The sequence below is a fragment of the Jaculus jaculus genome, chromosome 9 (genome assembly GCF_020740685.1).
Source record: "Jaculus jaculus isolate mJacJac1 chromosome 9, mJacJac1.mat.Y.cur, whole genome shotgun sequence".
Classification (NCBI taxonomy): Eukaryota; Metazoa; Chordata; class Mammalia; order Rodentia; family Dipodidae; genus Jaculus; species Jaculus jaculus.
In genome coordinates this window covers 37,551,681-37,574,734 of record NC_059110.1, presented here as the reverse complement: position 1 = coordinate 37,574,734, position 23,054 = coordinate 37,551,681, and the positions used below count along the sequence as shown (strand labels likewise).

Genomic DNA, 23,054 nt, shown 5'->3' with positions numbered 1-23,054 from the left:
TTAATGCCTCCCGGAGGGAGTGTATTGTTGGGGGCGGGCTTATGGGCTTTATAGCCAGTTTCCCCTTGCCAGTGGTTGGCACACCCGCCTGTTGCTGTGTTCCATCTTATGTTGGCCAGGGGGTGATGTCCACCCTCTGCTCATGCCATCATTTCCCCCTGCCATTGTGAAGCTTCCCCTCAAGCCTGTAAGCCAAAATAAACCTTTTTTTTCCCAGAAGCTACTCTTGGTTGGGTGATTTCTACCAGCAATGTGAACCGGACTGCAACAGTAAAGTGGTACCGGGAGTGGGGTTGCTGCTGGACACCTGACTATGTGGCTTCAGCCTTTTGTAGCTGATTTTCAAGAGGAATGTGGAAGGAGTTGAAATCTTGGCCTAAGAGATGCCTTGCAGTACTGTAAGTACAGCCTGATGGACTAATCTGGTCAGAGCTGAAAGACCTGCTGAGGCATCTGGCCACGTGGACTGAGCAGCTACCAGGTTCGGTGATTCTCAGGTCTTCAACTGCTATTGGACTACTGTAAGCTAATCCAATAAATTCCCTTTATAAAATAATTCATTCTAGTAATTCTGTTCCTCTAGAGAACCCTGACTAATACAGATTCCTAGATGTGTGCCATCCTAAATGTAGATGACTAGTAATTTTGAAAATGTCACATTGATTGCTTATTTCATTTCAGGTCAATAGAAACATTTCTCATTAGAGAAATTATTTCTTCAATTAAGAACAAGTTTCAGAAAACATAGGGCTTCCTGAAGCAGTGTGCTATTGGGAAGTAGATGTGCTGTTATTTTTAAAATTTATTTATTGTTTTGATCTGTTAGTCTTCTGAAGTTACAGACAAAGCTAGGAATGGAGTTTCTATTGAAAGAGCTAATTAGAGCTCCAAGCCTTCAGAATATGCAGAATAATTCTTCTCCAGATTGAGAGGGACACAGAGCTCCTGTCTCTCCAAAACCTGAGAGGTATTTTGCAGGCACAAAACATTACAGAAGTCCCTCGGGAAACTGTATCTGATAATCATAACTTCCTTTCTAACTGACTTATATTTTTCTCCCTTGGAAAACCAGTTGGATTTTTTTACCTAAATATTTCAATAATAAAGCACTGAAAATATAAATTCAGACACCTTTGAAAATCACTGCACATGTGCACATAAACACAGACAGGATTGGAAGATCTGCCTCAGGACTTGGCTCCAGGGAATATGACATTAAATTCTGTCATGGAAAAATTTCAGGTACACACAGCTATGTCTAAGTCATAACTTTCATCTTGCTTAATGCAACTATAAAATTTTAAAAAGACCTTCACAAAATGTTTGGAGACATAGGCACATTCCTCTAAAGAAGTCATCAACCAAATGATAGACATAGGTTACCTGGCTGTCCCCGGAAGAGATGGTTTTCCAATTCCTTCCCTTTTGAGAAACATTACAGGAACCGCTAATTCTTCTACACATGTTTTACACTTTTAAGTATGTAAGCGTTTCAGAACATTCAAACTTTGGGTTTTATCTTCTTGACTACTAATTCACTCCAATTTTCAATAGCCAAAAGTAAAACTACAGAGTCAAGTTAAAAAATGTTAACTAGAGCCGGGTGTGGTGGTGCATGCCTTTAATTCCAGCACTCGGGAGGCAGAGGCAGGAGGATCACCGTGAGTTCGAGGCCATCCTGAGACAACATGGACCAGAGTGAAACCCTAACTTGAAAACAAAACAAAACAAAACAAAACAAAACAAAACAAAACAAACAAACAAAAAAAAAGTTAACTAATTTTGAAGGGCATGTAAATTTATCTGTATGGAACCTTTAAGATGAAAAGAAATGAACCTGGACCAGAGTGAGACCCTAACTTGAAAACAAAACAAAACAAAACAAAAACAACAACAACAACAAAAAGTTAACTATTTTGTGAAGAGACGAAGTCAGGACGGTTGTGTGCGCGTCTCTGGCCTGCCCAGTCTCTTCACGTAGGACTCCCGAGTAGGAGATTCAGGGTCGAATCTCATCTCCTTCACTCTGTGAGATTTTTTTGATCTTCAGCTACATTTTTCAGCTTTGTGAAGAACCTTAACTTCAAAGAAAATGGCTAGCAATGTTACCAACAAGACAGATCCTCGCTCTATGAATTCCCGTGTATTCACTGGGAATCTCAACACTCTTGTGGTCAAGAAGTCTGATGTGGAGGCCATCTTCTCAAAATATGGCAAAATTGTTGGCTGCTCTGTTCATAAGGGCTTTGCCTTTGTCCAGTATGTTAATGAGAGAAATGCCCGAGCTGCTGTGGCAGGAGAGGATGGGAGAATGATTGCTGGCCAGGTTTTAGATATTAATCTGGCTGCAGAGCCAAAAGTGAACCGAGGAAAAGCAGGTGTGAAACGATCTGCAGCGGAGATGTACGGGTCAGTACCAGAACACCCTTCTCCGTCCCCTCTACTCAGCTCCTCCTTTGACTTGGATTATGACTTTCAGCGTGATTATTATGACAGGATGTACAGTTATCCAGCACGTGTTCCTCCCCCTCCTGTTGCTCGTGCTGTGGTGCCCTCTAAACGCCAGCGGGTATCTGGAAACACTTCACGAAGGGGCAAAAGTGGCTTTAATTCTAAGAGTGGACAGCGAGGATCATCTTCTAAGTCTGGAAAGTTAAAAGGAGATGACCTTCAAGCCATTAAGAAGGAACTTACCCAGATAAAACAAAAAGTGTATTCTCTGCTGGAAAGCTTGGAAAAAATAGAAAAGGAACAGAGCAAACAAGCAGACCTGTCCCTATCAACCCCAGTAGAGGTAAAGAATGAAAAGACTGAAGAGGAGCAAACTAGTACCTCTGTGAAGAAAGATGAGACTAATGCGAAGGTGGAGTCGAGGCGGGTGCAGATGACTCTGCTGAGGAGGGAGAGCTTCTGGATGATGATGATAATGAAGATCGGGGAGAAGACCAGCTGGAATTGATCAAAGATGATGAAACAGAGGCTGAGGAAGGAGAGGATGACAGAGACAGCGCCAATGGCGAGGATGACTCTTAAGCACCTAGCAGGCTTTAGAAATCTTACCGATTGTTTCTTTACCTAGGCGTTTGTCCAAGATCAAAATTACACCAGATTCACTCCCCTAGAATCTTCAGCACATTTTCACTGTTGTTCTCCCTTACCTTGTCCTACCCACGTTCATTAATTCATACTATACTGCCCAATGCCAAGTTCCATTTTCACTTCCTTTGACGCTCGAAGTAGTTGTGTTAAGTCTTACCCTGTAATTTTTGCTTTTGATACCTCTTTATGACTTAACAATAAAAAATGTATGGTTTTTATCAACTGTCTCCAAAATAATCTCCTGTTATGCAGGGAGTACAGTTCTTCCATTCATACATGGTTTCAATAGTTGCTTCCCTGACTGCAAAAGCATTCTCATTTACATATAGCATCAGAGCATCTTTGAGTTAGCAGTACATGTGTGACCTTCCCCATGTACTCTGGGGTTGAGTATTCAACACATATGTAACAATGTATTTTTGTGAATGAGAGTTGGCATGTCAAAGGCATCCTTTAGAAAAATAGTGTGATAGTCTTAATACTTGTTTTCTAAAGTTGATACTGTGGGTTATTTTGTGAACATCTTGATGTTTGGGACCTTTTTTTTCTCAAAATAAACAGTCCTTATTAAACCAGGAATTTGGAGGAAAAAATACCTGTTTTAAATTAAAAAAAAAAAAAGTTAACTAATTTTGAAGGGCATGTAAATTTATCTGTATGGAACCTTTAAGATGAAAAGAAATGAAATTCCAAAAATTAGTATTGTGACCTCAGATATTCTGATTATATCTGCTCTTAAATACATGGTGAAATGTGGGATATTATGTGGTCTATACCACAGCTTTAAGACATAGTGAAAAAGTTTCAAAATGGAATCACTAAGAAGACAAATATACACTCACAGAGCCTAATGGGTTCAACAGTGTGCAGGTCTAGTCAGGGCGTTTCTTACCCTTGGCTTGGCAGGACGGTACCCGGGACTTGGGTCTGCTTCTGTTGCCCCCCGCCAAGGTGTGTGAGCGCATCTCATGCACGTCGGCCAGGGAGGTGTCCGGATGGGCATCGCCTGCTGGGAGCTCCACTGCTTGGAACTTGGCATACATGATGGCCAGATGCCGAGTGACAGACATCGGGGGAGGAGATGACTCCTTCAACACCTTCTTCAGGCAAGCATGTATCCAGGGCAATGTTGGTAGACCTGGCACCCACGGTCATTGGTGAAGTTCCTACTGGCACCTACCGCCAGCTCTTCCATCCTGAGCAGCTCAGCACAGGCAAGGAAGGTGCTGCCAATAACTGAGCCTGTGGGCACTCCACCACTGGCAAGGAGATCGTTGACCTTGTCTCAGATCAAGTTCGCCAGCTGGCTGACCAGTGCCCAGGCTGCAGGGCTTCCTGGTTTTCCACGGCGTTGGTGGGGGACTGGTTCCGATTCACCTCCCTGCTGAGGGAGGCTCTCTGTTGATTACGGCAAGAAGTCTACGCTGGAGTTCTCCATTTACCCACCCTCCAGGGGCTGTGGTTAAGCCCTACGACTCCACCCTCACCACTCACACCACCCTGGAGCACTCTGATTGAGCCTTCATGCTAGACAATGAGGCTATCTCTGACATTTGTCATAGAAACCTCAATATTGAGCGCCCAACCTACACTAGCCTGAGTCGCCTAATATATTAGCCAGATAGTGTCTTCCATCACCGCTCCTCTCAGATATGATGGAGCCCTGAATGTTGATCTGACAGAATTCCAGACCAACCTGGTGCCCCACCCCCACATCCACTTCCCTCTGGCCACATACGCCCTGTCATCTCTGCTGAGAGAGCCTTCAATGAAGAGCTTTCTGTAGCACAGATCACCAATGCCTGCTTTGAGCCAGCCAACCAGATGGTAAAATGTGACCCTGGCCATGGTAAATACATGGCTTGCTGCCTGCTGTACGGTGGTGATATGGTTCCCAAAGATGTCAATGCTGCCATCGCCACCATCAAGACCAAGTGTAGCATCCAGTTTGTGGACTGGTGCCCCACTGGCTTCAAGGTTGGCATTAACTACCAGCCTCCCACTGTGGTACCTGGTGGAGATCTGGCCAAGGTGCCACAAGCTGTGTGCATGCCTTTGCTAACCTGGGCTCGCCTAGATCACAAGTTTGACCTGATGTACACTAAGCATGTCTTTGTGCACTGGTAAGTGGGTGAGGGTATGGAGGAAGGAGAGTCTTCTGAGGCCCCTGAGGCATGGCCGCACTAGAGAAGGATTATGAGGAGGTCGGTGTGGATTCTGTTGAAGGAGAGGGTGAGGACGCAGGGGAGGAGTACTAATTATCCATTCCTCAGCGCTAGCATGTCTCATTCCCAGGACCTCAGATTACACATTATCTGATGGGAATCAAAGTTTCTGATTATCTTTGCTCTGATCATGTCTTATCCATGTGTACCTGTAAGGTTTTCCATGATGTTGCAAAGTAAAAGCTTTAAGAACAACAACCACCACCACCACCACAACAAGAAAACAGTGTGCATGTGAAAGCCTGAGATAGACTGATGGTGAGTTCAAGGCCAGCATGGACTACAAAAACCAACCTCAAATAACAACAATCAAACACAACCTACCCTAATGTTGTTCTAACCTAAAATTTTATTTTAATAAGTAAAAATTTTAAATTTGAAATAATTTTATTTTTAATGTATACTAATTTTTTCATTAATTACTAAAACTATATACTGTAAAGTGGGCATCACCTTTCAGAAGTAGTCCAAAACTATCTTTTTATTCTAAGTGTATTATAAAATAATCTTACAATTTCAGGCTTATATTTATTTAATTGACTATGCCATCTAAACTTGCTAGTAATTCCTGGGAATGGTATGAAAAGGCAACTTAGGGCTGGAGAGATGCCTCAGTCATTAAAGCACTTGCCTGCAGAGTCTAACAACATGGATTCAGTTTCCCAGAATCCACATAAAGCTAGATGCACGAAGTGGTACATGCATCTGGAGTTCATTTGCAGTGGCTAGAGGTCGTGGTGTGCCCATACTGTCTTTATCTATCTCTCTGCTTGTGAATAAATTAATAAAATATTTAAAAGGCAACATAATGTAGGTATATTTTTTGATAACATAAACAACTACTAATTACTGATAAATTTAGATGTTAAATTTCATACTTGATTTTTATATGAATGCAGATGTGCTTTTTCAACATATTCATGTTTTTTCAAAGGTAAAGCCATAAAGAGCACAAAGACTCATAGACATGGTCAGAGAATCACATTAAAATAGAGAAACCTGGGCTGGGGAGATGCTCTGCAGTTAAAGGCATATGCTTACAAAGCACTCCCCCAGGTTTTATTCCTCAGTACCCACATAAAGCCAGATGCATGACATGGCACATGTGTCTGGAGTTTATTTGCAGTGGCAAGAGACTCTGGTGTACCCATGCTTTCATTCTACCCCCTTCTCTCTCTCATGCATATAAATAAATTTTAAGAAACTTGTTAAACTTGCTTTTGTATTTATTTGGGAATAATAGATTGTAGGTAACCTTAATTGTTTTGTTCCTTTACTCTAAATTTATGACAATAAGTATATCTCAATTTTATTTTTTAAAATATATTTACTATTTAAAAATATATGTACTAATATACAATTATAAATATAAGAGTTCATATTTAAAATATAAAGGTATATTATAAAAATACACTACTTAAGCATAAGACAAAAATTCATACTCTCAGTGTGTGTGTGTGTGTGTGTGTATGTGTGTGTGTGTGTGTGTATATATGTGTGTGTGCGTGTGTGTGTGTGTGAGAGAGAGAGAAAGAAAGAAAGAAAGAGAGACCCCAGAAAGGTCAATTTACTTTTGGTTTTCTTCATGTAAGCTATCTTCCATCTAATTATTTGTGCAGATATAAAATTCTTCCCAAATTGAACAGAATATTTTTGAGTTCTATGTCTGCTATCAAAAAGCCATGAAGATATTTATAATTACCTTCTGAGAGGTTAAAAATGTAGCACTCTAGGGAAGTCTGAGCCAAGATTGTTTTGGAAATGCTGTGCAGCTGAAATGATTGTGAGATTAATAATCTGCCCAAGGGAATTTGGTTCTTTCTGTTTCAATGGCAAGTTGAATCAAGGTCCAGTTTAGAAAATTCCAAACCAAATCAATGCATACAGAGAAAAATGCATACTGGGAAAAAAAAAATAGAAATTTGCTTCTGGTTAAGATGGAGGAATAGGAGCCTCACCAAAGAAACCTGGTGGAAGAAAGAGGCAAGATAAAACACATTACAAGGCTGGTGAGATGGCTTAGCAGTTAAGGGCACTTGCCTGCAAAGCCTACGGACCCAAGTTTGATTCCCCAGGACCCACGTGAGCCAGATGCACAAGGTGGTACAAATATCTGGAGTTTGTTTGCAGTGGCTGGAGACCCTGGCTCCCATTCTCTCTCTCTCTCTCTCTCTCTCTCTCTCTCTCTCTCTGTCTGCTTCTCTATCTCAAATAAAAAAATAAAACACAATACACTCTTCTACCAAAAAGTGAAGGTGTGTGAGGAATTATTAACCCAGGTGAGACCACTGTAGAGAAGCAAGAGGTTTCTAGAACTCCTAGTAACTGTGCAATCAATGAAGATCAGGCTCTAGTGGATAGCTGCAGAGAGAGAGAGAATAAATATGAGTGTGCCAAGGCCTCTAGCCACTGTAAACAAACTCCAGATGCATGCTCCACTTTGTGCATCTGGCTCTACGTGGGTGATAGAAAATTAAATCTTGGCTGTTAGGCTTTGTAAGTAGTCCCTTAACTGCTGAACCATCTCTCCAGCCCCCTGTATTTAATTTCTATTTATAAATTAAAATTACTTTGAGATTACATCTCACTCCTGTCAGGGAGGCCCTGTTGTCCCTAGAATATTATAGGCTATTGTCAAGGCTTTTGGTTGCCCACCATAACTAGATAGTTAGACCCTATTGATGAAGACTCCCCATGTTTGGGGGCTATAGGCCACTGAGAAATCAAGCTGGGGCTCAATGGGAAACCTTCTCCCTTTTGCCTAGCTGTGAGGTTGCTGGAAAGGGCTATGTAGCATGTTGGGGGAGAAAAGTCGTCAACTTTGTTAACTAGCAATGGATTCTGTAAGTTTTAAGGCTAGCCAGCCAGGCCAAATATACCAACTGGTGCATGTCTGTCATGAGAGGAACCCACTGCTCTCTGATTGGACTTGAGGCACATTCCCCAGGAAGAAATTCTTGAAAACCTAATGAAAATCTTTATGACTTGGAAGGTCATAATGAAGGTGAATTCCCCTGCTTTTGTGAATTATATGGTTAAGAAACTTAGAAACTGTATAGTTACCTTTGAATGGCTATAGTTGACTGAAAATATGTGGGGTGGTCCTGAGATTCCAGGTCTCCTGGGAGATCAGCTAAAAACATTGTGGTCCACTAATGTAGTTAATTACTGATTCTGCGATCAGCCTGCTATGTTCCCTGTCCCCTCCTCAACATAAAAGATCTCCTGGTTACTACTAAACTTTCAACATAAAATCAGTCAGCCTAGAACACTATCAGATATAGGTAGGGACAGCCCTGACATACTTAAGCTCCACGAATCCAGCCTTTATTTAAGTTAACCATTTTCCAAGTTCCCACCCATATGCTCAATTGAGTGCTGTTCTTGCTTGTGGTTAAGCCTACCTGATTCTTTCTGTCTTTGCTTTAATTCTGATTCCTATACTATAAAGCTTGTTGTATACATCCACTCACTCTCTCCCTCTGGTTTTTTGATCATCTTGGAGATGGCAATTCTTTGTTGATCTCTAAGTAAGAATCTGGTTCAGGGGCTGGAGAGATGGCTTGGCAGTTAAGCGCTTGCCTGTGAAGCCTAAGGACCCCGGTTCGAGGCTCGGTTCCCCAGGTCCCACGTTAGCCAGATGCACAAGGGGGCGCACGCGTCTGGAGTTCGTTTACAGAGGCTGGAAGCCCTGGCGCACCCATTCTCTCTCTCTCCCTCTATCTGTCTTTCTCTCTGTGTCTGTCGCTCTCAAATAAATAAATAAAAATTAAAAAAAAAAAAAAAAGAATCTGGTTCAGCAAAACAGAGCTCCTTCCTCCTGCCTAAATAAGCCCTAGGGTGGAAATGACTATTATTGTCTGTTTAACTGGACATATTATGCCCACCAAACTGCCCTCTAATGATTTATGTTTATGCCCATATATTAATGCTACTCTCACTTTTGGTTAGACAAGCTTGTTTTTTACAAATGGTAGTGACCACTGGGGTGACTCAAAAGTCAACATAATTCTGAGAAGAAGTGGAAGTTTAGTGTCCAGCACCAAGTAAGACGTCTCTTCCACACCCTCCCTAGTTCAGGGTCCATTGTCTAAGAGGTGGCTGAAAGAATGTAAAGCCAAAGGAAAGGAAAGACTGTTTACAATACTATCTTCCAAATATGAAGTGGCCTTGATATTTTTGACCTCACAGTGGTTGACACTACCTACGCAAGACCTGCAGGAGGGAGAATGATGACATCAAAGTAGAAGAGTGACTAGTCGGTAAAAAAGAAGGTATTTATCAGGGGGAGAATTTGGGCAAAGGAAAAAGGGAGGCAATAGAAAGGGAATATGATCATGGTATATTGTCTATATATGGAGGTTTTTTTTAAGCCGATGGGAGAAACCACTCATAAAGGCGAGAACTGAGCTACCCTTGTCATACTCTTCTACATAAGTATAATGGGCCTGTTTGGAGAAGTAATCTGTCTTAAAAAAATTATTTTCATAGTAATAGCAACTCTATGCCCAAAAGAAACCCTCTCCTATAAATGGTCCACCTACCACACCCAAGTTCTTTTAGAACAGGGATAATCTTCCCAAGGGCTCCTCCTGTCCATTTCTTTCTTAGAGAAACCAACAAAATCTACATTAGATTTAGGCTGAATTTTACCCAGCTAAGCCACTCTGTTTTCTCTATATTTATGTCTCCCCTTATTCCGAGACCCAACCTGACTCCTGTTCCATTGCATAGCTCCACAGCCAAACCACCATGCCCCTGCAATAACTATTACCCCCATGTACCAAGTGATTGCTTTAATATGGAAGGGCACTCCTTGTACCCCAAATGCCAGGCAGGAAGTTTAGAACCAAAACAGTATTTTGGTCAGCTTGATCCAATTTGTTCTGATGTTTCCCTGACCTGTTGGATTACATTGGATACTCCAACACATATCAGATAACCTACTCATCTTAGATCCCTATGTAGACCAATTATTAAATGTAACTCTGCCTTTTTTTTTGTTTGTTTGTTTGTTTTGAGGTAAGGTCTCACTTTAGCTCATGCTGACCTGGAATTCACTAAGTAGTCTCAGGGTGGCCTTGAACTCATGGCAATCCTCCTACTTCTGCCTCCTGAGTGCTGGGATTAAAAGTGGCATGCCTTCTTAATGAAACCAATCCCAGACTGGCCAGATACTGCCAGCTCTGCTTGTATAACACTCCCTACCTCCATCACACAGCTACTCTAATAACACAGGCAACTATAAATGTAACATTTAAACTAAAAACCCAAGCTCCCATATAATAAAACCTGCACTAATTGGAATCAAATTGTCTCAAACAGATCCCAGGTGCCTAATGAACAGATTGGGAATGAAACCAGTTGGTATCCTGACTACTAGCCAATACAACTAAGATATTCAAGAACTCAGTCATCTCCCCACAACTGAACCGTGGTGTCACCTGCTTTCTTGACTTTTCTGTATAGGGATGCTGTATTAGGTAACCATACATTGCTGGGATGAACTGTCAGACCAGACACAGTTCATGGGAGGAAGAAGAAATTTATTTGAAGCTTATAGATCCAGGGGAAGTTCCATAATGGCAGAAGAAGTCAACCCCTTTTCACAGGACCAAGCCCAGAAAAAGAGAGAGAAAAAAACAAAACAAAACAAAACAAAACAAAACATAATCCACCACCAGTAAGTAAACACACATCAGGATCTCCAGGAAAAGCTCAAGTACTTTGCTTATCTTTTGAATGTATTTCCAAACCCACCCTCACACCTTGGGGCTGGACCCTAGGATTTGCTCACAGTGACACTGCCCCCAGCCAGGTGGCTGGTGATCCAAATTACAAGATTTTAATAAACTGAATCAATTGGGGAGCATTAATTCAAACCACCACATTCCACCTCTGGCCCCCAATAGATTAATAACCATCTCATATTGTATATTGTGTTCAGTCCAAATTCAAAAGTTCCCACAGTCTTTACCAACTTAAGATAGTTCTAAAGTCCCAAGTCTCATCTGATATTTAAGATTGTCGCTTAGGTGTGAGTCCTGCAAATTCAAAACAAGTTATATACATGTGACATACATAGGCACAAAGTAAATATTTCCAACTGATATAAAGCATAACAAGGAGAGACTGGAATAATGCAAACTCAACAACCATCAAGCAAACATCAAACTTCTGAAGTTCAAGTTTGATATCATAACCAGTGACTGACAGTCTTCAGATTTTCCAAATCTGCCCCACCAGCTGGGCTGAATAGCCAAGCAAAACTTCCATCCTAAGCTAACAGCCTTCCATGGTAGCACTTGTACAGTCCTGTTATACCCAAAATATCCTCAGGTCTCCATGCAAACCACGGTCCATCTTCCAAAGATGCCACTGGCCTATCAGGGTAATCACACCATGCATCATGCCACATTTCTGCAGCAGCTCCTGAAACTGTGTACACTTCACGACCACCCCACACATTTTTCATGCTTCTGAAATCAATACCAGGTGTGCAGGACACAGTCATATTCTTAATTCAGGGACTAAATAAATTAAGACCTTGAAGAGGATGTTCCCTCTTTTCAGATCTCCTCTCCTCTCAAAAGAGTTTGCATTCCTACCATTCAGTCTTTCTGGGGTGGGATCATCTCAGGCATTCTCTCCATTGTTTTAATGTAAGGCAGTTAGGTCATCTTCCTTAAGATTGCTAATGTGTTTGACAAAAGCAGCTTCAGCAACCAAAAACCAGTTTCTGTGCCAATAAACTTTAAACTTGCTTGAATTTTTCCAACTTAAAATCTTAAATTTCTCAGTCCCATATCTTCAGCCAAGCACATAATTCCATCACAAATTTAACCCAGAGATCAAACTCTCTGGGCCTGGGCAGCAAAATGAAGCCAGCCTTTATGCCAGTAGTCTAATTCCAACAAGGTTTCTGTAGCTTTTCCTTCATAAGCCAAGCCTCCAAATGCAATTCTCTCTGTACTTAGCACTTTCAAATTCTCATCAGAATAGTCTATAATACTTGGCTTACTGCTCTAGAAGGCATCTTCAGTTGCAAACATCAAGTTTCTTATTCCTCCAGCACAAAATTTCCAAAAGACCAAAATGTACATGGTCAGATTCATCTCATTCCTGACCAATTTTATATTAAACAGTTTCACATTACTGGGATGAACTTCCAGACCAGACACAGTTCTGGGAGGAAGAAGGGATTTATTTGAAGCTTACAGATCAAGGGGAAATTCCATAATGACAGAAGAAGTCATCCCCCCCCTTTCAAAGGATCAACACAGACAGAAAGAGAGAGAGATAGAGGGAGGGAGGGTGGGAGAGCCACAAACCACCACCACCAAGCAAGGGCCCTTCAGGAACTCCAGGCCAAGCTTAGGCACTTTGCATATCTTTAGACTGGTTGTCCAAATTACCCACACCTTAAGCCTGGACTCTAGGATCTGCCCACAGTGATACTTGCTCCAGCCAGGTGATTGGAGATCCAAATTACAACCTTTTAATAAACCCCTGAATCCACTGGAGGACATTCATTTAAACCACCACACAACCTCTGGTTGTTGCCAATGGGTCAGGCACCTGTATGTTGGCCATCCTCACCCCCAGATAAATATTATTTTCAACCATCATTCTCGCATTTTGCCACTGGCAGTGTTCATTCAATCTAAAAGTGCCATCCAGATCATACCCCTGTGAATTGTGTTAGGAATAATGGCGGGAATAGGTATGTAGATAGGAGAGATCATTTCTTCCACCAATTATCATCATAAACTACCCAAAGAGTTAAAAAACAATATTGAGCAGGTTTCCAAATCTCTAGTAGCCTTATGGGACCAGGTTGATTCCTTGGCAGCAGCGATCCTATAGCACAGTAGAGGACTAGACATACTAACAGCCGAAAAGGGAGGATTATGTCTCTTCCTAAATGAAGAAAATTGTTTCCAGTAAGGAAGAGTTAGGGACATGGCCCAATAAATAAAAAGCAAATCATCAAGAGGAGTCGGGAGTTAGTCATGTAATGCCAGGGGTAACATATAGAATTTTATTCTGGCTCCTCCCATTTGCTCCTCCCAACCTTTTCAAAGATCTCCTGTTCAGTCCTTGTATTCTCAATATGCTAACCAGGTTTATTTCCTCTCTCTTAGGTGTCTTAACATTCCAGATGCCCTCTAGAGCTATCAATGGCTTGACATAAGAGACACAGTACTAGGTGATGTCCCTTAAAATGAGATAGGACAACTGAACTATATGAGGATTTCATCTCAGAATAGAATTGTTTGTAAAACTTTATCTCAAAATGCAGTTGCTTACAAAAGTCTCCCTACCGTAACCCACCTTTCCAACTTTGTAAACATGATTATTGCTAAAATTGCTGATCATGACGTTAGTCACATAGAAAATTTAAACCAACCAATAATTTAGCCAGTTAGAAATGATGCTAAGCTGTCTATAAATGTCCAAAGTAACTGTGTCTCAGGGCACAGGCTTTGTAAATTACTCTTGAGTTCATGTCAACATGAATATATCTTCCAATTCTCCACTCTGCCTCCAGTGTGCTTTTTGCATAAATAAATTTTCTGATTCTCCACTCTGTCTCTGGTGCTGGCTATGTTTGACTGTTTCCCTTAATGCCCTAATGGAAGAAGGACCTTTTCACTCAGTTAATCCTTCCTGGAAACATCTTCATAGACCAGCCCAAGACTTACATCTCTGCTAAACTTGTCAAGTTAATGACAGAACTTAATTGTCAACACTGGTTTGTGTGATAATACTACTTATTGAGGCTCTGAACTGGATACTCAGAGGGTCAATTAATTAGGAGCACATGTAACATTGTAGGTGTGGTGATTTCAATGTAAAATATCCCTCACAGGCTTGCTTGAATATTTAATTCCCAGCTGATTAGGCTGTTCTGGAAAGTTATGGATTCTTTGGAGGTAGAATCTTGCAGAAGGAAGCATGAAACCAGGTATTGAAGCTTTGTAGTCCTTCTTGATACTCTCTCTGTCTCCCTCCTCCGGGCTGGTATGAAGATGTGACACTAGTTTTCTGTTCATGTCATGCTGTCCCTGCCACAGTGAAATCTATGCTGTGGAACTATAAGCTAAAATAAACCCTTTCTTTCTCCAAGTTGCTTCTGGTCAGGTATGTTATTCTAGCAATAAGAAAGTAACTGATACAGTAGGTGAGAAAGAATAACAAAATGTGTCAATTCCCCAGTAACCATGTAAGCCAAATGTGCATGGTGGCACATGCTTCTGAGTTTGTTCGCGGTGGCTAGAGGCCATGGCCTGCCCATTATCTCTCACTCTCCTCTCTCATAAATAAATAAATAAAAATAAAATATCTTTTATGGGTTGGAGAGATGGCTTAGTGGTCAAGGTCCTTGCCAGCAAAGCCTAACAACCTTAGATTAATTTCCTAGTACCCACATAAAGCCTTTCTCTGCTTGCAAATACATTTTAAAAAATTATAAATATGGAGAAGTCAGAAGAGACCAGCTGAACAGCTATTGAAGGAGAATACAAACAGGACCAGCCAAGCAGCTTCAGTACAACTCCAGGCACCCTGCAAAATCTCCCATTCCCCAACCATCAAGACCATAAAACTCTGGAGAACTCATTCATCCCCAGCCACCTAGCACTGAGAGAGATCAAGGAGGGCACTCAGCATTGGTGAGATTGGAAGCCATCACAAAAGGTAACAGGGCCTACTTATTATACAAAGCCAGATACATTGGCCTGCACTGGAAGTGCTAATCTCTCTTGCCATAACAGGAAATGCTATGTATTACATTTGCATGATATATTCTTGGTTGGTTTTGCCCTTCTCAAATAAGCTATATTTTGGTGCTGACTATTGTTGCCTTTGATGTTTCATGATTTGTAGGGCTTTTGTCTTTTTCCTCTGTCATTACTGGGGATAGGGACTAACTGGCCCCAGGTAGACCCATTTCAGACTAGAAATCTCAATCTCCTAATTGACATGATGTTGTATGGAGCAACACAACACACACTTAGGGACTTTGGCTATAATAGATTATCTATTTAGTTTAATTCCCATGCTTGTATAAATACTCTGTGCTGGTTTTGTTTGAATGTCTGTATTGCTCTGTTGAATTTTATAATTTGCCAATAATTTGCTTCACCCAGTCTCCTATAATACTTAAATAGCACGCAAGCTCAGCAACTAGGGTCATGTCTGCTGTTTCTCTTGGAGTATAAGAACTATACCTGGCACCTTAAGCTCCTACACTGAAGATATATAAAGTCAGATTAACACAGCCAAGAGCACTGTAGATAATTAGAAAACCCAAGCATCAAATTAACTCAAGATGCAAAAATATCTACATTATAATAAAAGAAACACAAAAATCAAGACAATACAATCCCACCAAAAATTACAAATGCATCAGAAATGACCTCCAGTGAGACTGCTTTTGATAAAATGCCTGACACAGATTAAAAAAAAAATTGAACATATCTATGTTCAAAGAAATCAAAGAAGGAATCAAAGAAAAAAACAAACTCCTGAAGGAGAACACAGGAAATCAACTTAATGAAATAAGGATGTCATTACCAGACATGAGAAAGGAAATAGAAATAATAAAAAATACAATTAGAAATACAATAAATGAAAAAACTGTGTAGGTCAAGTAGAAAACTCTGTAGAAAGTCTCACTAGTAGAATGGATCAAGGAGAGGACAGAATCTAAGCTAGAAGATCAGGTGGCAGAGCAATAAAGTCCAACAAAGTGAGAGATAAACTAATAGGAAGGCATAAATGGGAATTTTAAGACATTCAGGATACTATAGAGAGATCAAATATTCAGGGCATAGTAGAAGAAAAATTTCACTCCAAAGGCATAAAGTATTTTCAATAAAATCATAGATAAAACTTCCCCCAAGTAAGGAAAGTGATGCCAGTACAGATACAGGAAGCCTATAGATAGTCAACCAGACAAAATCAGGAAAGAACCTCTCACTATCATACTATAATTAAACTACCAAACACACAAACCAAGGAAAATATATTGAAAGCAGTTAGAGAGAAAAATCCAGTCACATACAAAGGCAAGCCCATCAGGATTAGAGCAGATTACTCAATACAAACTTCAAAAGCCAGAAGGGCTTGAAATGATATATTCCAAATTCTAAAAGATAACAATTGTCAACCAAGATTACTTTATCCTACAAAACTATCCATTCAAATAGATGGAGAAATAAGGATTTTCCACAACAAAATCAGGCTAAAGGAATATATGAAGACCAAACCAGCTCTACAGAAAATACTTGAAAGGGTCCTCCATGCTGAAGAAAAGAAAAGCACACATATAAGGAACCTGGCAAAAACCAACCATCCTCAAATACTACTTAATATAAGTGAATAAAAGAAAAATTGGAAGAACTAGAAGAACTACAAAAAAAAAAAATGGCCAAAATAAATTCACAACTTTCAATAATAACTCTTAATACCAATGGCCTCAATGCCCCAACCAAAAGACACAGGTTATCATATTAGGTAAAAAAGCAGTATCCTTCAATTTATTGCCTCTAAGAAACTCTGCTTTTCACAAAAGATGGACACTATCTTAAGGTGAAAGGTGGGAAAATGGTGTTTCAAGCAAATGGGTCTAAAAAACAGTAAGGGGGACTTCAGGTTAAGATGGCAGCATAGGAACCATGCCAAAGCAGTCTAGGGGAGAAAAAGCCAAACAAAACCCAGCAAAACACACACTTTTACTAAAAAGTGAGGTGTATGAGAAATTAAAATGGCAGCAGAGAAGTAGGAGAGTCACAGAGCATCCAGAGCCCACACATGCAGGCTGAAGCAGCTCTGGTAGTGGTGGCTATAGCAGATGCAGTGATAGACCTAGCAGCGGCAGCTTCAGCAGCTGCAGCGATAAACCCAGCAGTGGCAGCTTCAGCAGCAGTAGCGGCAGACCCATCAGCGGCAGCTTCAGCAGCAGCAGCAGCAGCAGCAGCAGCAGCAGTGGCGGTTTGAGCAGCAGGGGTGCCCATCTGCAGGGCCACAGTTTCCAGGCTAAATTTGCCCCGCAGGAAAAGCCAGTGCCCAGCTCCAGAAAACAGAACAGTGGTCCAGCAACACAGCCAGCCTACTTGTCTGAGACCAAAATCATCCAAAAAGGTAACTGGGATTACACCAGGGAAGGGTCTCACTTGGTCACAAGCTGACTTAGGACCCTCAACAGACCAGAAATCTTAACCTCTTTGTTGACAGAGGATCTGGTTGTTATAACACCTACTCTTGCATAAATACTTGGCGCTGTTATTGATTGAATGTGTATAGTGTTTAGTTAAATTTCAGAATCTACCTGTGTTTTGCTCTACTCAGCCTAATTGAATACTCCCATAGAAGGCAAACTCAACCCCTAGGAACACTCTTCTAGATACTCTGAGAGTGTTAAGAGCCACACCTTACATCTTAATCTCCTACCCTGAAGATATATAACATCAGATCAATTGATACAGCTAAGAATACCCAGCTAACTAGAAAATCCAAGCATTAACTTAATTCAAAATGCAAAAATATATATATTATAACACAAAAAACACCAAACATCAAGACAATATAAATCCACCAAAAAGTATTAATGCATCAGAGATGACCTCCAGTGAAAATGAGTTGGAGGAAATGCCTGAGAAAGATTTCAAAAGAATGATTGCAAATATGTTCAAAGAAGGCAAAGAACAAATCAAAGGAATCAAAGAGGAAATCAAATGAATCAAAGAAGATGCAGGACACCAATTTCATGAAATAAAGAAGGCAATACAAGACATAAATAAGGAAATAGAAATAATAAAGAAAAACCAGTCAGAATTACTAGCAATGAAGAACACAGTTAATGAAATAAAAAACTCTGTAGAAAATCTCACCAGTAGAATGGATGAAAGAGAGGACAGAATATCTAAGCTAGAAGACCAGGTGGCGGATCTAATACAGTCCAACAAAGAGAAAGACAAATTAATAGAAAAGTATGAATGGGAATTTCAAGATATTTGGGACACCATGAAAAGATCAAATATAAGAATTCAGGGCATAGTAGAAAGAGAAGATCTCACTCCAAAGGCATAGTAGGCGTCCTCAACAAAATCATAGAAGAAAAATTTCCCCAAATTGGGAAAAAGGTGCCAATGCAGATACAGGGAGCCTTTAGAACCCCAGCCAGACAAAACCTGGAAAGAACCTCTCCTTGCCATATTATAATCAAACTACCAAACATACAAACCATAACCCCAGACAGTTAGCTTGTCTAGTGCCAGAAGCTGTTACAATGAACGACTGGAGGAAAAGGACCAACATCTGTCTAAGCAACTCATGGTTTAAGCTACTCAGCAGCACACAAGTGCAATAGTGCAGTAATGCACACATGGTACACAGCCATGGTGGGTTACCAACTGCTCTTGACTTGGCTAATGGATCTGCTCAGTGGAATGGAACCTATACCTGAAACAGGGAAACAAGTCAGAACCATATCCAAAAACGAGCTGACTTTCCAATATCAAGCTTCTACCAATAGTGGGCTACAAGAGGGCCTATGCCTATTAAATGCTCTCTAAAATAATAATGGGCATCCATGTATCTTGCACTGACCTCATTCTCTGTTGGAGAATTTGCTTCTCTTTTTCAGATGGATGCAGAACCTGAGAAGGGAATCAGCCCTTTGCACCCCACCAGGGCACCAGCTGAAGCCATAGAGTCAGTGGTAAGATGAGTCAGAGTGCTGCTTTCTTGGTGAACCTGGTATCAGCACAAGGGTGAAGGAGATAGACACAGAGAACCCTCAACTCCTACCAAACCAGATATCTAGAGACAGAGAGACTCCCAAGACCTCTTATCACTGAAATAGACCTAAAATGAACCCAACATGGCTTAGGAAAATTTGCAGAAGAGGAGGGCAGAAAGATTGTTAGAGCTATAAGTTGGGTCATTATGCACAGAGACATTGCCTCTCCCTCATAAATGATGACCACCCCACCAATGCAAAACCCACAATTCCCATGGGGGTATGACAGGGAGAAGGCTAACAATGGTAGCATCCTGGCTATCTACACACTATATACACAAATCATAAAAAAATGTTTAAGCTGGGCACAGTGGCACATGCCTTTAATCATAGCACTCAGGAGGCAGAGGTACGGGGATCACCATGAGTTCGAGGCCAGCCTGAGAGTACATAGCTAATTCCAGATCATCCAGGACCAGATTGAGACCCTGCCCCAAAAAACAAAACAAAAACCTTTTTTTTAAATCTTAACTTCTGCTGAAATGCTTAATTGTGAATGAGGCTGGGGGTATACCTTGGTGGTAGAGTGCTTGCCTCGCCTGTGAAAGGCTCTGATTCAACTCAGTACTGCAATAAAGTGAACTTGTGTACAAAAGAAAAAAAAAGTAAGTAGATCCTTATCTTTCTCCATGAACAAGAATTAAGTCCAAATAATAAAAGACCTTAATATCAAGCCAGAAACTGAAATTGCTAGAGGAAAAAGTAGGGGAAACCTTTCTACATATTGGTATTGGCAAAGACTTTTTTACTACAACCCCAATTTCTCAGGAAATAAAACCATCGATCAACCTCTGGGACCTCATAAAATTACAAAGCTTTCATACAGCAATGGACACTGTGAACAGAGCAAAGTGGCAACCTACAGAATGGGGGAAAATCTTTGCCAGCTACATATCTGACAGAGAATTAATATCCAGTATATACAAAGAACTCAAAAAAAAAAACCCTAAATAATAGGAAATCAAACAACCCAATTAAAAAATGGGCTATGGAACTAAATAGAGAGTTCTCAAAGGGAATACAGATGGCACATATCTAAAAAAAAATGTTCAACATCCCCAGTAATCAGGGAAATGGAAATTAAAACTAGTTTGAGATTACATCACACTCCTGTCAAAATGGCTACTATAATGAAAACAAATGGCAGTAAATGCTGAGGAGCATGTGGAAAAAGAGGAACCCTTCTTCACTGTTGGTGGGAATGCAATTTGGTACAGCCATTGTGGACATCAATGTGGAGGGTCTTGAGACAGCAAAAATAGATTTACCATGTGACCTAGCAATATCACTCATAGGCATATAAACTAAGCACTTACCTCACTACCTTAGAGATATTTGCTCAACCACGTTTATTACCATTCTATTCACAATAGAAATGGAGGCAGCCTAGATGTCCCTCATGTGATGAGTGGCTAATGAAGATGTGGCACATTTATACAATGGAGTTCTACTCAACAGTAAAGAGAAATGAAATTATGAAAATTTCAGGAAAATGGATGGATCTGGAAAGGATTATACTTAGTGAGGTAACTCAGGCCCAGAAAGTCAAATGTCACATGTTCTCTCTCATATGTGGATCCTAGCTACAAATTATTGGGCTTCTATGTGAGTAGGAATAAAACTCAGTAGCAGAGGCCAGCAAGCTAGAAAGGGGATATAGAAGGAATAGAAAGAGAGGGAGAGGGGACCTTAATAGGATGGTATTGCATATATGTAAGTAGAAGAACAGATTAATGGGGATAACAAGGCCTAAGTGAGGTCAGGGGAAGAAATTGAGTAAAGGAAAGGTGGGAGAAGGGCTAATCAAATTCTAAGAGTATAAATAAGTCATATGGAAACCTGCTTTTTTGGAGAATAGAACACTCAGATACCATAGATTGTTACTAGAAAATTTTCAGTGCTAGGGATAGGATACCTTCCAGTGAATGATCAGGGAGGTCCCTGATGCCCCTCAAACATTACAGGCCATTGATGAGCCTCTTGGTTTTCCATCAGGAATAGATGGTAAGATCTTATTGCTATGGACTCCACATACTTGGGCTGCAAGGTCACTGAGAAATACTGCTGGAGCTGAGCTGCAAACCTCCTCTGTACAGACCAGCTTACAGAAAGCTTAAAAGGCTACACTGCATGCAGTTCAATGGGAGACACAGAGAGAGAAATCACCAGTGGAGATACTCAACAGTGGATACTGCAAGCCTTAACTTTGGCTAGTCAGGCCAAATGAGCCAATAGTTTTAATAGTGGCATGTCTGTTATAGGGAAACCAACTGCTCTCTAATTGGAATGGAGGTCTGCTCCACAGGAGGGAACACATGCCTGATACTGAAAACCTATGATGGGGGTATTCATGAGCCCTAGAGTTATAACATCTGCTGGTATCTGGTTAAATGTATATATTATGCCCACCAGACTGCCCAGTAAGCACTTTTCCTAATGTTCATACCCATAGATTAATGCTACTCTCACTTTAGGTTAAAGAAGGTTCTCCTTTCAGATGGCAACCTTGGGATGACTCAGAAGGCACCATAGTGCTGAGAAGAAGTGACAGAGGATTTATCAGCACTGAAACATCTCTATCACAATTTCCAAGGCTCAGGGTCCATTGAAGAAGAGGTGACAGAAAGAATGTAAGAGCCAAAGGAAGGGTAGGACTCCTTACAATGCACTTCTCCAGACACAAAATTACCTGGATATCCATGACCTCACAGTGGCTGACACTACTTACACAAGACCATCTTAATAGGAGGAAAAGATGATGACATCAAAATAAAAGAGACTGGGCTTGAGAGATAGCTTAGCAGTTAAGTGCTTGCCTGTGAAGCCTAAGGACTCCAGTTTGAGGCTCGATTCCCCAAGACCCACGTTAGCCAGTTGCACAAGGGGGTGCATGCATCTGGAGTTCATTTGCAGCAGCTAGAGGTCCTGGAGTGCCCATTCTCTCTCTCTCTCTCTCTATCTGCCTTTATCTCTATGTCTGTTGTTCTCAAATAAATAAATAAAAATAAACAACAACAAAAAAACTTTATAAAAAGGAGACTGATTGAGAGGGGAAGGGGTATTATGGAGAGTGGAGTTTGCAAAGGGGAAAGTGGGAGGGAGGGAATGACTTACCATGGGTTATTGTCTATAATTATGGAAAATGTCAAAAAAAAATTAAAAAAAAAAGAATGATAGAATGTGACAGAGTGAGAAACTTTGAAGGATGGAGGAAGTGGCAAGAGGGTAAGAGAGATCAAGAAGGAAATGAAGCCAGGCATGATGGTGCATGCCTTTAATCCCAGCACACAGTAGGCAGAGGTAGGAGGATCATGGTGAGTTCAAGGCCACCCTGAGTCTACATAGTGAATTCCAGGTCAGCCTGGGCTACAGTGAGATCCTACCTTGAAAAACCAATTAAAAAAAAAAAAAAAGATTCCTGGAAGGTTTAAATCTGATCCTGCTGCTATGGTTGGTTAAGCCTGGCCCCCAAACTTGCAGTCATGGCTGGTTAGCTCAGCCTCCATTCAGAATCTCTAAATAAGCCTGATGTGGGTCACAGCTTAGGCTCTTCCTCTTCCTGCCTTCCACAGGGCATGAGCTCTCTGAACTTTCTCCTCTTTCCATCTCTTAATCTAACAATATCTTTCTAAATCTTACCCTCTGGTTTGTGGATTTCAATTCTTCGAATTCAGAAGACAAGAAACCAGGGACAATCAAAATTGATTGGTAGATTTGCATATATTCATGTATTGGCAAAGAACCCCAAAATTTCCCTATTAGGAGGAGGAAGAGTGGAAGAGAAACTTAGAAGTCCTTAGGAAATGCACTGACAATGTAAAAGATCACTTAAATACCCCCCCAAATGAAAAATAATGTCACTTAGGTAAAATGCAGTATGTATGATTAGTATAAAAATGGAAACAACAATCATTGTGATGGGG

General features: G+C 40.8%; 2 pseudogenes; both read left to right on the top strand.

Moving 5' to 3' along the window:
- The first annotated feature begins 1,946 nt into the window (after positions 1–1,946).
- On the top strand, positions 1,947–3,678 carry LOC123463415 (annotated as a pseudogene).
- A 389-nt stretch (positions 3,679–4,067) lies between these two features.
- On the top strand, positions 4,068–5,357 carry LOC101604708 (annotated as a pseudogene).
- The last annotated feature ends 17,697 nt before the right edge of the window (positions 5,358–23,054 follow it).